The sequence below is a fragment of the Coregonus clupeaformis genome, unplaced genomic scaffold (genome assembly GCF_020615455.1).
Source record: "Coregonus clupeaformis isolate EN_2021a unplaced genomic scaffold, ASM2061545v1 scaf6059, whole genome shotgun sequence".
Lineage (NCBI taxonomy): Eukaryota > Metazoa > Chordata > Actinopteri > Salmoniformes > Salmonidae > Coregonus > Coregonus clupeaformis.
The window spans coordinates 1-12,573 of NW_025539513.1; the positions used below are offsets into that span (position 1 = coordinate 1).

General features: G+C 46.9%; 2 non-coding genes across 2 annotated transcripts; both read right to left on the reverse strand.

Moving 5' to 3' along the window:
• Window positions 1-9,768: 9,768 nt before the first annotated feature.
• On the reverse strand, window positions 9,769-9,887 carry LOC123490971. Its single transcript, XR_006661118.1, has one exon. It is a non-coding gene; the product is annotated as a 5S ribosomal RNA (ribosomal RNA).
• Window positions 9,888-11,030: 1,143 nt separating this feature from the next.
• LOC123490970 lies at window positions 11,031-11,149 on the reverse strand. Its single transcript, XR_006661117.1, has one exon. It is a non-coding gene; the product is annotated as a 5S ribosomal RNA (ribosomal RNA).
• Window positions 11,150-12,573: the final 1,424 nt, after the last annotated feature.

Below are 12,573 nucleotides of genomic sequence, written 5' to 3' on the forward strand. Positions count from 1 at the left end.
TGTCACGAGTTGCTAAGCCAGAACCCAGAAGCAGACCAGGACAAGGTAAGTTGAAACGAAGGTGAGTGTTTATTTACAAATTCAAGAGTGATGCTGAATAATCCAGGGAACAGAGCGGGCGGCGGTGATTAGTTGTTGGGGGTGCAGTGGTTGATCCCCATCCTGTCGGCAGCCGCCGACCACCAGGCAGAGGTTGGCTGAAGGTTCCGGACGGGTGACTGGATGGGAACAAAACGGGGGTAAGTAAGCAACAACCCAACAAGGTGCAAAAACAACAAAACTAACGCTAGGCTCTAAGACTGATACTCTGGTAAACCTACTGTTCATGGACCGATCCGGCAGGGAATGGATGTTAGGCCAGAGCCTAAGAAGGGTGATGATCAGGACCAGGTGTGCAGATTGCTGATGGGATGCAGGTGCAGAACTCAAGAGAGCTCCCCGGAGCGTTCCAGAACCCTCGGGAAACTGGAGATCACGAACATAAAAACTAGTCCACAGACAGGACCCGACTCAGACTGCCGGGATCGTTACAGTACCCCCCCCTCCGGCCGAACGCCACCGGGCGGACTCCCGGAGCGCCAGGATGGAGGCGGTAGAAGTCACTGATGAGGTCAGCATCTAGGGACCTGTCGCCGCGGAATCCAACTCCTCTCTTCAGGACCATACCCCCTCCCAGTCCACGAGATACTGGAAACCCCGGCCCCGCCGTCTGGAATCCATGATGCGACGCACCGTGTAGGAGGACCACCTCCGATCATCCGAGGAGGAGGAGGAGGAGGAGGCGGAGGAGGCAACAGAGGACTGAGGAAAACAGGCTTGAGGCAGGAGACATGAAAGGTGGGATGGACTCTGAGCGTCCTCGGGAGTTTGAGTCGAACTGCCACCGGATTGATCACCTTCTCCACCACAAACGGACCAATGAACCCGGTAACAACTTCCTAGACTCAGTCCGTAAAGGAAGATCCCGTGTGGCCAACCAGACCCTATCTCCGATGGTGTAGGTGGGAGCGGGGATCCGCGACGATTCGCCTGGAGCTGATACCGGTCCGAAACTCTAAGGAGTGCTTTTCTGGCCCGATGCCAGGTCCCGGTGGGCAACGACGAATATGGACCTGAACAGAAGGCACTGAGAGCTCCTTCTCCTGAGAAGGGAACAAGGGAGGTTGGTAGCCATACAGGCACTGGAAGGGGAGACATCCCAGTGGCAGATGTAGGGAGAGTATTGTGGGCATACTCAGCCCAAGGCAACTGAGAGACCCAGGAGGTGGGGTTGGAAGAGGCCAGGCAGCGTAGCGTGATTCCATCTTCTGGTTGGCTCTCTCCAGCCTGACCATTAGATTGGGGGTGAAAACCAGATGTGAGACTGACTGTAGCTCCAATGGCCAAACAGAAGGACTTCCAGACAGCAGAGGTAAAACTGAGGGCCACGGTCGGAAACGATATCACTGGGCAACCCGTGGACCCGAAAACCTCCTAACCAGGATCTCGGACGTCTCGAGGCAGAGGGAAGCTTGGCAATTGGCACAAAGTGGGCGAACTTGCTGAATCTGTCCACGATAGTCAGAACGACCGTGTTCCCTCAGAAGCGGGCAACCCAGTGACAAAGTCCAGGGGCCAGGATGCGACCATGGTCGCGGGGAATAGGAAGGGGGTGAAGTAGTCCAGAGCTGGGCCGATTGGTACTCTTATTCTGCGCACACACTGGACAGGCAGCAACATAACCCCCGAGTATCCTCGGCCATGGCAGGCCACCAAAAACGTCTGCGAAGAAACGCCATTGTCCGAGCCACGCCAGGGTGACAAGCCATCTTGCTGGCGTGGGACCATTTGAGGACAGCAGGGACGAACCGACTCAGGCACAAACAACCGACCCGGGTGGACCGTTACCGGGACCGGGCTGAGTCCGAAGGGGCCGCCAGCACCTCCTCCTCAATCTTCCACATAACTGCTCCCACGACGCAGTTCCGGGGGGAGAATTGTCTCGGTCTTGGACCCACTCTCCTCCGTCTTGGAGAACATCCGGGACAAGGCGTCCGCCTTGCCGTTCTTAGATCCAGGTCGGAACGTCAGGGAAAACTTGAATCGTCCGAAAACAACGCCCACCTGGCCTGACGGGAGTTGAGACGTTTAGCGATTGCACGTAAGCAAGATTCTTGTGGTCAGTCCAGACAATAAACGGTTGCTCCGCCCTCCAACCAGTGGCGCCACTCCTCCAAGGCAAGTTTCACCGCGAGAAGCTCCCGGTTACCCACATCGTAATTCCTCTCCGCAGGCGAAAGGCGACGAGAGTAGTAGGCGCAGGGATGGAGTTTACTGTCCGTGGAGCATCGCTGCGACAGGATGGCGCCAACTCCCACATCAGACGCGCGTCCACTTCAACGGCCGAACTGACGGGCCGTGTCCGGTTGAGAGAGAATCGGTGCGTTGGTGAATCGCCTCTTCAAATCCAGAAACGCTCGATCCGCCTCCGGATTCCACTTGAAGGTCCTGATACTGGAAGTCAAGGCAGTTAACGGAGCGGCCACACGGCTGTAATCCCGGATGAATCTGCGGTAGAAATTGGCAAACCCCAAAAATCTCTGGAGCTGCAATCTCGTGACCGGGCTGGGCCCATTCCAGAACCGCTCTAACCTTCTCCTGGTCCATCCTAATCTCTCCCCTGGAGATGATGTACCGAGAAAGGATGTCGTGTGGGCGTGAAACTCGCACTCTCGGCCTTCACGAACAGGCGATTCTCCAACAATCGCTGCAGAACCTGCCGGACATGCTGGACGTGGTCGGAAGGTTCTTCGAGAAGATCAGAATGTCATCCAGGTAAACAAACACAAAGAGACCGATCATATCTCTCAGGGACGTCGTTCACCATACTCTGGAATACCGCTGGAGCATTGGTCAGTCCAAACGGGCATCACCTGATACTCGAAGTGACCCATCGGTGTATTGAAACCCGCCAACCACTCGTCCCCCTCTCTGATCCGGGACCATGTGATACGACATTGCGTAGGTCTAGCTTGGTGAACACCGTAGCACCCTGTAAGGAGTCGAAGGCAGAACTCATCAAGGGCAGGGGATACTTGTTCTGACCGTGATGTCATTCAACCCCGATAATCAATACACGGTCGAAGAGAGCCATCCTTCTTACCCACAAAGAAGAATCTGCCCCCAGGGGTGATGACGAGGGACGAACGAGACCAGCAGCTAGGGACTCCTTGATGTAGGTCTCCAAAGCCTCACGTTCAGGTCGGGAGATACTGTATAACCTTCCCTTGGGGTAGACAGCCCCAGGGAACAGGTTGATGGCACAATCATATGGTCGGTGGGGAGGGAGTGACAGAGCCTTCTGCTTACTGAAAACTTCCCCCAAATCGTGATATGTCTCGGGAACCAGGGACAAATCTGGGGGTTTAGCCTCAATCACCTGACTGGGAACCGAATGGGGGGCAGGCAGTCTTGAGACAGTTAGCATGACAATCAAGGCTCCAACTCGTTACCTTGCCCGTCACCCAATCGAACGTGGGATTGTGTTCCTTCAGCCAGGGGTATCCAAGGACCAGAGGAACATGGGAAGACGGGCAGAATGAAGAATGAAATCATCTCAGAATGATTCCCCCGACAACCGCATCTTAACCGGTTCAGTCCTCATCGTGATACGTGCCAGACTACTGCCGTCCAGAGTGGTAGCTTCAATGGCTTCCGCAATTGCTCCTTGGAAAGCCCCAGCTGTTCCACCAACTCGCATCTAGAAAGCTTCCATCGGCACCTGAATCGATAAAGCGTTAATCGCTAAGCTCTGATTCCTGTTCATAAGGGTAGCCGGAAACGGGGTCTGACAGAGGTATTGAGAGGTCGAAACTGGCTCGCTAAAAGTCCTCCCAACTTTAGCGAGCCGCGCAGTTTGACGACCCGACTGGAACCTGAGAAGCTGATCGGTTGAACGGAACCCATTGCTTCTCCCTCCTTCGCTCTCGGACTCGATTATCCACCCGAATAGACAAGGCTACCAAGCTGTCCAGGTCACTAGGCTCCGGATAGGAGATCAACTCATCCTTGAGCTGCTCCGACAGACCCTGGTAAAAGGCCGCTTGCAGAGCCTCCTCATTCCACCCACTCTCCACAGCCAACGTCTTGAACTCGATCACGTAAGTGGCCACGCTGCGTAGTTCCTTGGGCGGCGAAAACAGGCGCCTAGCTGCGTCCCTCCTCGGACGGAATGGTCGAAGAGCTTCCTCATCTCGGCCGTGGAACCCCTGGTATGAAGCCATGCAGGGATCCTGTCGTTCCCCAAACGGCTGAAGCCCACTCCAGCGCTCGACCACGCAGCAACTCAATCACAAAGGCTATCCTAGCCTTGTCTGTGGCATAAGAGTAGGGCTGTAGATCGAACACTAATCCACACTGCATAAGGAAGGAACGGCATCTTCCCAGCTCCCTCATATTTATCCGGCGTCGGAACCTTGGGCTCACGGAAGGACACAGCTTCAGAAGCGGCAGGCGAGATGGGGTGAAACCGGTAGTGGATCCTCCACCGGACACTTCGCGTTGGTTCTGGACCTCCGTCAGACCCGGTAGAAAGGTTCCGAACTGACAACGCGATCTCCTGTAGTACCGTGCTATGATGGCCCAACATCTTCTCCTGCTGGGTAATGGCATGGCGAACAGAGTCCAGGTCCGCTGGGTTCATTACTGGCCGGATCGTTCTGTCACGAGTTGCTAAGCCAGAACCCAGAAGCAGACCAGGACAAGGTAAGTTGAAAACGAAGGTGAGTGTTTATTTACAAATTCAAGAGTGATGCTGAATAATCCAGGGAACAGAGCGGGCGGCGTTGATTAGTTGTTGGGGGTGCAGTGGTTGATCCCATCCTGGGTCGGCAGCCGCCGACCACCAGGCAGAGGTTGGCTGAAGGTTCCGGACGGGTGACTGCGGATGGAACAAAACGGGGGTAAGTAAGCAACAACCCAACAAGGTGCAAAAACAACAAAACTAACGCTAGGCTCTAAGACTGATACTCTGGTAAACCTACTGTTCATGGCTAACGATCCGGCAGGGAATGGATGTTAGGCCAGAGCCTAAGAAGGGTGATGATCAGGACCAGGTGTGCAGATTGCTGATGGGATGCAGGTGCGGAACTCAAGAGAGCTCCCCGGAGCGTTCCAGAACCCTCGGGAAACTGGAGATCACGAACATAAAAACTAGTCCACAGACAGGACCCGACTCAGACTGCCGGGATCGTTACACACTGTGTCAGAAATATCCCTCCCTGGTACACTCTATCCTTGTGTCTCTGCTATTACTCCTCCCATAACTTTTTTAACTCTATTAGCTAAGACCTTGGCTAAGATCTTATAATCACAATTTAAAAGTGTCAACGGTCGATAATTATCCAAATTTACGCGACTCCCCTTTATTTTTATACAGTATGGTTAAAACTCCTGTACAGCGAATCTGGCACCACTTGAGTCTTTTCAATATATTCATACAGTTTTCTTAAAATTGGAGCCAACAAATCTGCAAAAGATTTATAAAATTCCGCAGTTAGGCCATCAGACCCCGGACTCCTATTGCAATTAGCATCTAATATGGCCTCCTTAATGTCAGTTAGACTCATATCTTCATCACACATGTTTTTTTCCCCTTCTGTTAACTTAGTATCCACGTGTTCAAGCACCTTATCCATACAGGAATCATTAACCTCTTCTTTTTTAAATAAGCATTCATAATATCTCTCGACCGTATCCAGAATCCCCCACCAAATCATTAACCTTTTCCCCTTTATCATTAATTAACTCCGTAATATAAATCTTCTCTTGTCTTCTTTTTCTAAATTCAAGAAAAATGAAGTACACCTTTCCCCCTCTATCGCATATTGCACTCTACTCCTTACAATCGCCTTTATTACATTTCTTCTTCTCATATTCATCAAGTGCATCCTTAGCCAGTAAATAATCCTCCACCCCATGACCTTCATCCTTTTCTATACACTCAAGTTCATGTTTAACCTTCTTACGTAGTTTCCCTCTCCTTCTTTTTCAAAAATAATTCCTCTTAACAGCATATTTTATAGTCAATTCCTTACATTTGGTTTTCAGCTCCTCCCACCACAACCCCATATTCACCTCCATTAACTGTTGTCTTTTGGCCTTCCCAATACATTCTGATATCATCTCAATATAATTTTCTTCCTCTAGCAAGCTATTATTTAAAACACCACAGCCAACCAGATTTAGTATGTGTCCTTACTCCACAAGAAAATACCACCGCCGCATGATCACTAAAAGCTGTAAAAACATACTTAATTTCTTTCATAAAATTCCTTAAACCCTAATTTACTAAAACCAGATCTATTCGCGTCTGTTTCAACTCCCCTAAAACCACCTGCCTTCTAGAAATTCCTCTCTTGTTCGGATTCTCATCCCTCCATATATCAATCAAACTGTTTTCAAACATAATCTTCCTTAAGACCCCCTAGATACGTCATTTCTAAAAATAGCTCCCCTTTTCATATCTAATCTATTCATTTTAACATTAAAATCCCTACTAAAATACAGTTACCCTTGCACCATTTCCCTAATTCTAAAAATAAATTATTTCGCTCTATCTCATTATTCGGCGCATAAATATTTATAATCCTAAAAACCCTATTCATATATTCAAAATCCAAAATTAAAATCCTCCCATTATTATCATTATATATCTTCTTCACATTTTCTACTACATCCTTCCTTAATAAATTGCAACCCCACTTGAATTTCCCCTGCCATTGTTAACATAAATAAAATCCCTACATATTTTTTTACTTCTAAAACACATGCATTATCCCAGTGCGTCTCTTGAATACATAAAATATCTGAATTCTTCATTTGTACTATTCTATTAAATTTTCCCATTTTTCTCAAACCATTTGCATTTATTGACATTATATTTACCATTCTAATAAATAATAAAATAATAAAATATAATTTCATTATCCTCTACCTGTTATCCAGTTTCTTTCCTCTTCCACCCTTTCTCTCCCCCTCTTCCCCCGCTTTCCTCTTCCTGTATCCTTCCCTCATTCTTTCAATCTTTTTCTCCATCATCCGTGTCCGATATCTCCTCCAAGTCCATGTTATCCAGCCAACTCAACTTCTTGTCACCCTCATCCGTTGTGCTCCCCATGTTCATCTCCGTCTCTGGTATTGTCATCGTTGTGCTCCCCGTGTTCATCTCCGTCTCATGTATAGCCGTCGTTGTCGTTTCTGTTATTGTTCTCAAACTCGAACCCCTCTCCATTTCTTCACCCCCCGAGGTACTTGTTAGTACTGTGCTATCCCCCAAAACCTGTGAGTCCCCCCGTGCTTCCCCCAGTCCACTCCCCCTCCTCCTGAAAACTCCCTCTTCTTATTTCTGAGTCCATACTACTCCCAATTTCATTCATCTTCTGGTCCTTCTCCTTCTTCCTTCCTCCGTCTCTCCACTCTCCACCACGTCCTCTCCTCCATCTTCTTCTCCTTCTTGCGACAATACAACTGCTTCCTCGAATAGTGCTTGACTCCCCTCTTCAGCCATAACCTCTCCACAGTTGCACTCCGCCAATCTCTTTCTGCATCCACCACAGAAATTCCTTTCCTTCTCTCCGACACATTCTCTCACATAGTGTCCTTGCTTGCCACATTTGAAACACTTAAATTCAGGGCAGTCTTTAACTATGTGCCCGGGTTGAATACACAAACGACACACTCTGACCTGTTTGTCATGAAGGACCCTAAAATATTCTGCTCCCTCCAACGTCTCAATTCTTGTAGAGTAAGGCAATGATGTCACTTTTTCTGTGAACTTGACTTTGCAAAAACGTGTCACATCAACCACCTCCGTTCCTGGCCAAACTCTCCTCCTTATCTCCGAAACGGCTGCCACTCCCCAACTACTCAGCTTGCCCAGTATCACACCATCTTCTACATATACTGGGAGATTCATAAAAGACACCACCAATTCCTTCACATTAACATTCTCTCGCCAAAATCCTGGTGTCCTTTATCCATATTCCATCCATTAAACGTTCTTTTCCTTTTCCGTTTCTCATCGTAACTTCATACTTCTTTTTCTCCTTTCATTCGGCATCCCACCACCTCTCCACACACCTCCTTAATTGCTCGTGAGTAGTTCCATTGTCGCCACTTTGTCTTCTCCTACCAACTCAATTGCCACCGTGTATTCTTTGCCATATTTCATTCCTTCTTTATCTTCATTTTTCTTCCGTTGCGCCCTTTCGTTGTCTTTGTCCATTCCGTTTGTCATTTCCATGTTGTCCGTCATAGTGATTCAAAAAAAGAATCCGAAAAGAAAACTCTCTCCCAAGCAGCAAAACTGCAAGGGGGGAAGACTAACCAAACTTAAAACTATTCAACTGCAAGAACAAACAAAAAATATATTTCAAATCCAAATAATTAACAAAAATAGCTCTCGAGCAAACACTCTTCAGCAAACACTCACTCACAGCTCAAAACTCGCACCTGTCGTCACTTCTCCAATCAGGATGGGCGTATTCAGGCTGGTATGGCCGTAAGCGAGGAACAACTCTTGGTACACTATATAAAGTCAATGTGTCACTCACTCTGAAAGGGACACAGAAACGTATCCACTTTGTGACACAAACTGAAGAAGCTCAACTTGCTTACATTTCCAATATATATATATATTGGAAAATGTAAGCAAGGGTTGAGCTTCTTCAGTTTGTCACAAAGTGGATACGTTCTCCCTTTCTGTGTCCCTTTATTTGAGTCTTGTTGGGGGGGAGAGGGCATATCCTATGTTGATTTATGACAAGTTCATTGACTAGGGCCCTATAAAATAGGCGTTACGGACCGAATCACGGAATCCAGACATTAAAACGAAATTCAACAATATTCAAACATTTATTGAACTTAGTAAGAAATCAACTAAATCTATTCAACTTGTTAGAAAACGAATTCATTTGCCCAAGTCAATCAAAAGACATCAACAAAATGCATCAGTGATTCGTATTTCCATGAACTTTCTGGCACGGCACAGGAATGCCCCTGTCTGTGTGCATGTGTGCGTGGCGCGTATATCTACATTCTTTGTGTAGCCGTTAGCGATGATGCTAATGATAACCTTCTTCTGGTAGGGAAGGAATGGCTTTCCCCAAAACCTCGCAAGAAAATGTTAACTACAAAGTAGCCTATGCCTGCCTGGCAGAATTATACCGTGATCATTTGCATCACTCCAGTGGCCATTTCTTCTACAGCAACACCGCTTAACCAAACAAAGGTCTCTTCCTGGTGCACGCTTGCATTTAAGGGTAACTACACCCCAAAATGTAAATGTCTTACATTTTTCCCAGACCTCACAAATGGTCACCTGATAGGGTTTAAACATTGTTGTGGACATAGAACATCCAATTGTACTGTTTTGCTATTAAAAAGGTGTACTTTTGAGAGCAAAAACCTGCCAAAACAGGGACAAATGGTCAACGGGGAAATCTAAACGGAGAAAAGGGAACTTGGGAATTAACGGAGTCAGGCAAAACATTGAAGGGATTTTATAGTGCCCTAATGGACTACAGACATTGACTGTCTCCTAGACTAAAAACAAAGGCTGCATGTACTGCCTATATTTTGAGGGAAACGCACTGTCCATTATTTGATTTGATCAGGGCAGGGCAGCACACACAAACTGCATTTAGTCCAATAACAATCCATTATATTATTAGGGTGATAAATAAAAGGCAGTTGCTCCATGACACAAGAGCACGCTCTACTGGGACAAAAAGCTTACAGCACCTGGTATTCCCAGGCGGTCTACCATCCAAGTACTAACCAGGCCCGACCCTGCTTAGCTTCTGAGATCGGACAAGATCGGGCGTATTCAGGCTGGTATGGCCGTAAGTGAGGGAACAACTCTTGGTACACTATATAAAGTCAATGTGTCACTCACTCTGAAAGGGACACAGAAACGTATCCACTTTGTGACACAAACTGAAGAAGCTCAACCCTTGCTTACATTTCCAATATATAGATATATATTTGAGTCTTGTTGGGGGGGCATATCCTATGTTGATTTATGACAAGTTCATTGACTAGGGCCCTATAAAATAGGCGTTGCGGACCGAATCACGGAATCCAGACATTAAACCGAAATTCAACAATATTCAAACATTTATTGAACTTAGTAAGAAATCAACTAAATATATTCAACTTGTTAGAAAACGCATTCATTTGCCCAAGTCAATCATAAGACATGAACAAAATGCATCAGTGATTCGTATTTCCATGAACTTTCTGGCACGGCACAGGAATGCCCCTGTCTGTGTGCATGTGTGCGGTAGCGCGCCGTATGTCTACACTTTGTGTAGCCGTTAGCGATGATGCTAATGATAACCTTCTTCTGGTAGGGGAAGGAATGGCTTTCCCCAAAACCTTCGCAAGTAAATGTTAACTACAAAGTAGCCTATGCCTGCCTGGCAGAATTATACCGTGATCATTTGCATCACTCCAGTGGCCATTTCTTCTACAGCAACACCGCTTAACCAAACAAGGTCTCTTCCTGGTGCACGCTTGCATTTAAGGGTAACTACACCCCAAAATCTAAATGTCTTACATTTTTCCCAGACCTCACAAATGGTCACCTGATAGGGTTTAAACATTGTTGTGGACATAGAACATCCAATTGTGCTGTTTTGCTATTAAAAAGGTGTACTTTTGAGAGCGAAAACCTGCAAAACAGGGACAAATGGTCAACGGGAAATCTAAACGGAGAAAAGGGAACTTGGGAATTAACGGAATCAGGCAAAACATTGAAGGGATTTTATAGTGCCCTAATGGACTACAGACATTGACTGTCTCTAGACTAAAAACAAAGGCTGCATGTACTGCCTATATTTTGAGGGAAACGCACTGTCCATTATTTGATTTGATCAGGGCAGGGCAGCACACACAAACTGCATTTAGTCCAATAACAACATGATATTATTAGGGTGATAAATAAAAGGCAGTTGCTCCATGACACAAGAGCACGCTCTACTGGGACAAAAAGCTTACAGCACCTGGTATTCACAGGCGGTCTCCCATCCAAGTACTAACCAGGCCCAACGCTGCTTAGCTTCCGAGATCGGACGAGATCAGGCGTATTCAGGATGGTATGGCCGTAAGCGAGGGAACAACTCTTGGTACACTATATAAAGTCAATGTGTCACTCACTCTGAAAGGGACACAGAAAACGTATCCACTATGTGACACAAACTGAAGAAGCTCAACCCTTGCTTACATTTCCAATATATATATATATATATTTGAGTCTTGTTGGGGGTGGGGGGAAGAGGGCATATCCTATGTTGATTTATGACGAAGTTCATTGACTAGGGCACTATAAAATAGGGCGTTGCGGACCGAATCACGGAATCCAGACATTAAACCGAAATTCAACAATATTCAAACATTTATTGAACTTAGTAAGAAATCAACTAAATCTATTCAACTTGTTAGAAAACGCATTCATTTGCCCAAGTCAATAATAAGACATGAACAAAATGCATCAGTGATTCGTATTTCCATGAACTTTCTGGTACGGCACAGGAATGCCCCTGTCTGTGTGCATGTGTGCGGTGCGCAGCGTATATCTACACTTTGTGTAGCCGTTAGCGATGATGCTAATGATAACCTTCTTCTGGTAGGGAAGGAATGGCTTTCCCCAAAACCTTCGCAAGTAATTGTTAACTACAAAGTAGCCTATGCCTGCCTGGCAGAATAATACCGTGATCGTTTGCATCACTCCAGTGGCCATTTGTTCTACAGCAACAACGCTTAACCAAACAAAGGTCTCTTCCTGGTGCACGCTTGCATTTAAGGGTAACTACACCCAAAATCTAAATGTCTTACATTTTTCCCAGACCTCACAAATGGTCACCTGATAGGGTTTAAACATTGTTGTGGACATAGTGTTATGATTTAACTGGATAGAACCCAAATGCAGACAAGTACACCAAGCCAGAGAAGTTTTAACAGGTTTATTATAATGTTCAATAGTCCAGGTTTCAATAAATGGGGAAGAGCAAGTCCAGGTTACAGGGAGGGTACAGATCCAGGTCAGGGCAGGTGTGGTACCGTAATGTCCTAGTGTCCGTGGTGAGTCCAAAGGAGAGGCCCGATAGGGGAGAGCAGGATGGTGGTGGCAGGAGTGAAGCGGAGGCAGGAGTCAGGTTCCAAATATCTGTGGCACAGGAGAAAAAAGTAAATAAACAGTCCAAAAACACAAGAGCGAAAACAGACAGGTTGAGTCGGCAGCGAGACTAACATGGTTGTCTTGACTATGATCTGACGATGAGTGGAAAGTTTGACCGGGTCTTAAAGGCTGAGGTGATTATGGTGAATGAGCTGCAGCTGGAACCCTGACTCCCGCACACCAGACTTCACTCCTGCAATCAAGGACAGACAGAGGGGAGGGGGAGAGCAGAGAGAGAGCTACCTAGCAGCAGTAGGCCTAACACATAGAACATCCAATGTGCTGTTTTGCTATTAAAAAGGTGTACTTTTGAGAGCGAAAACCTGCCAAAACAGGGACAAAGTTTTAACAATACA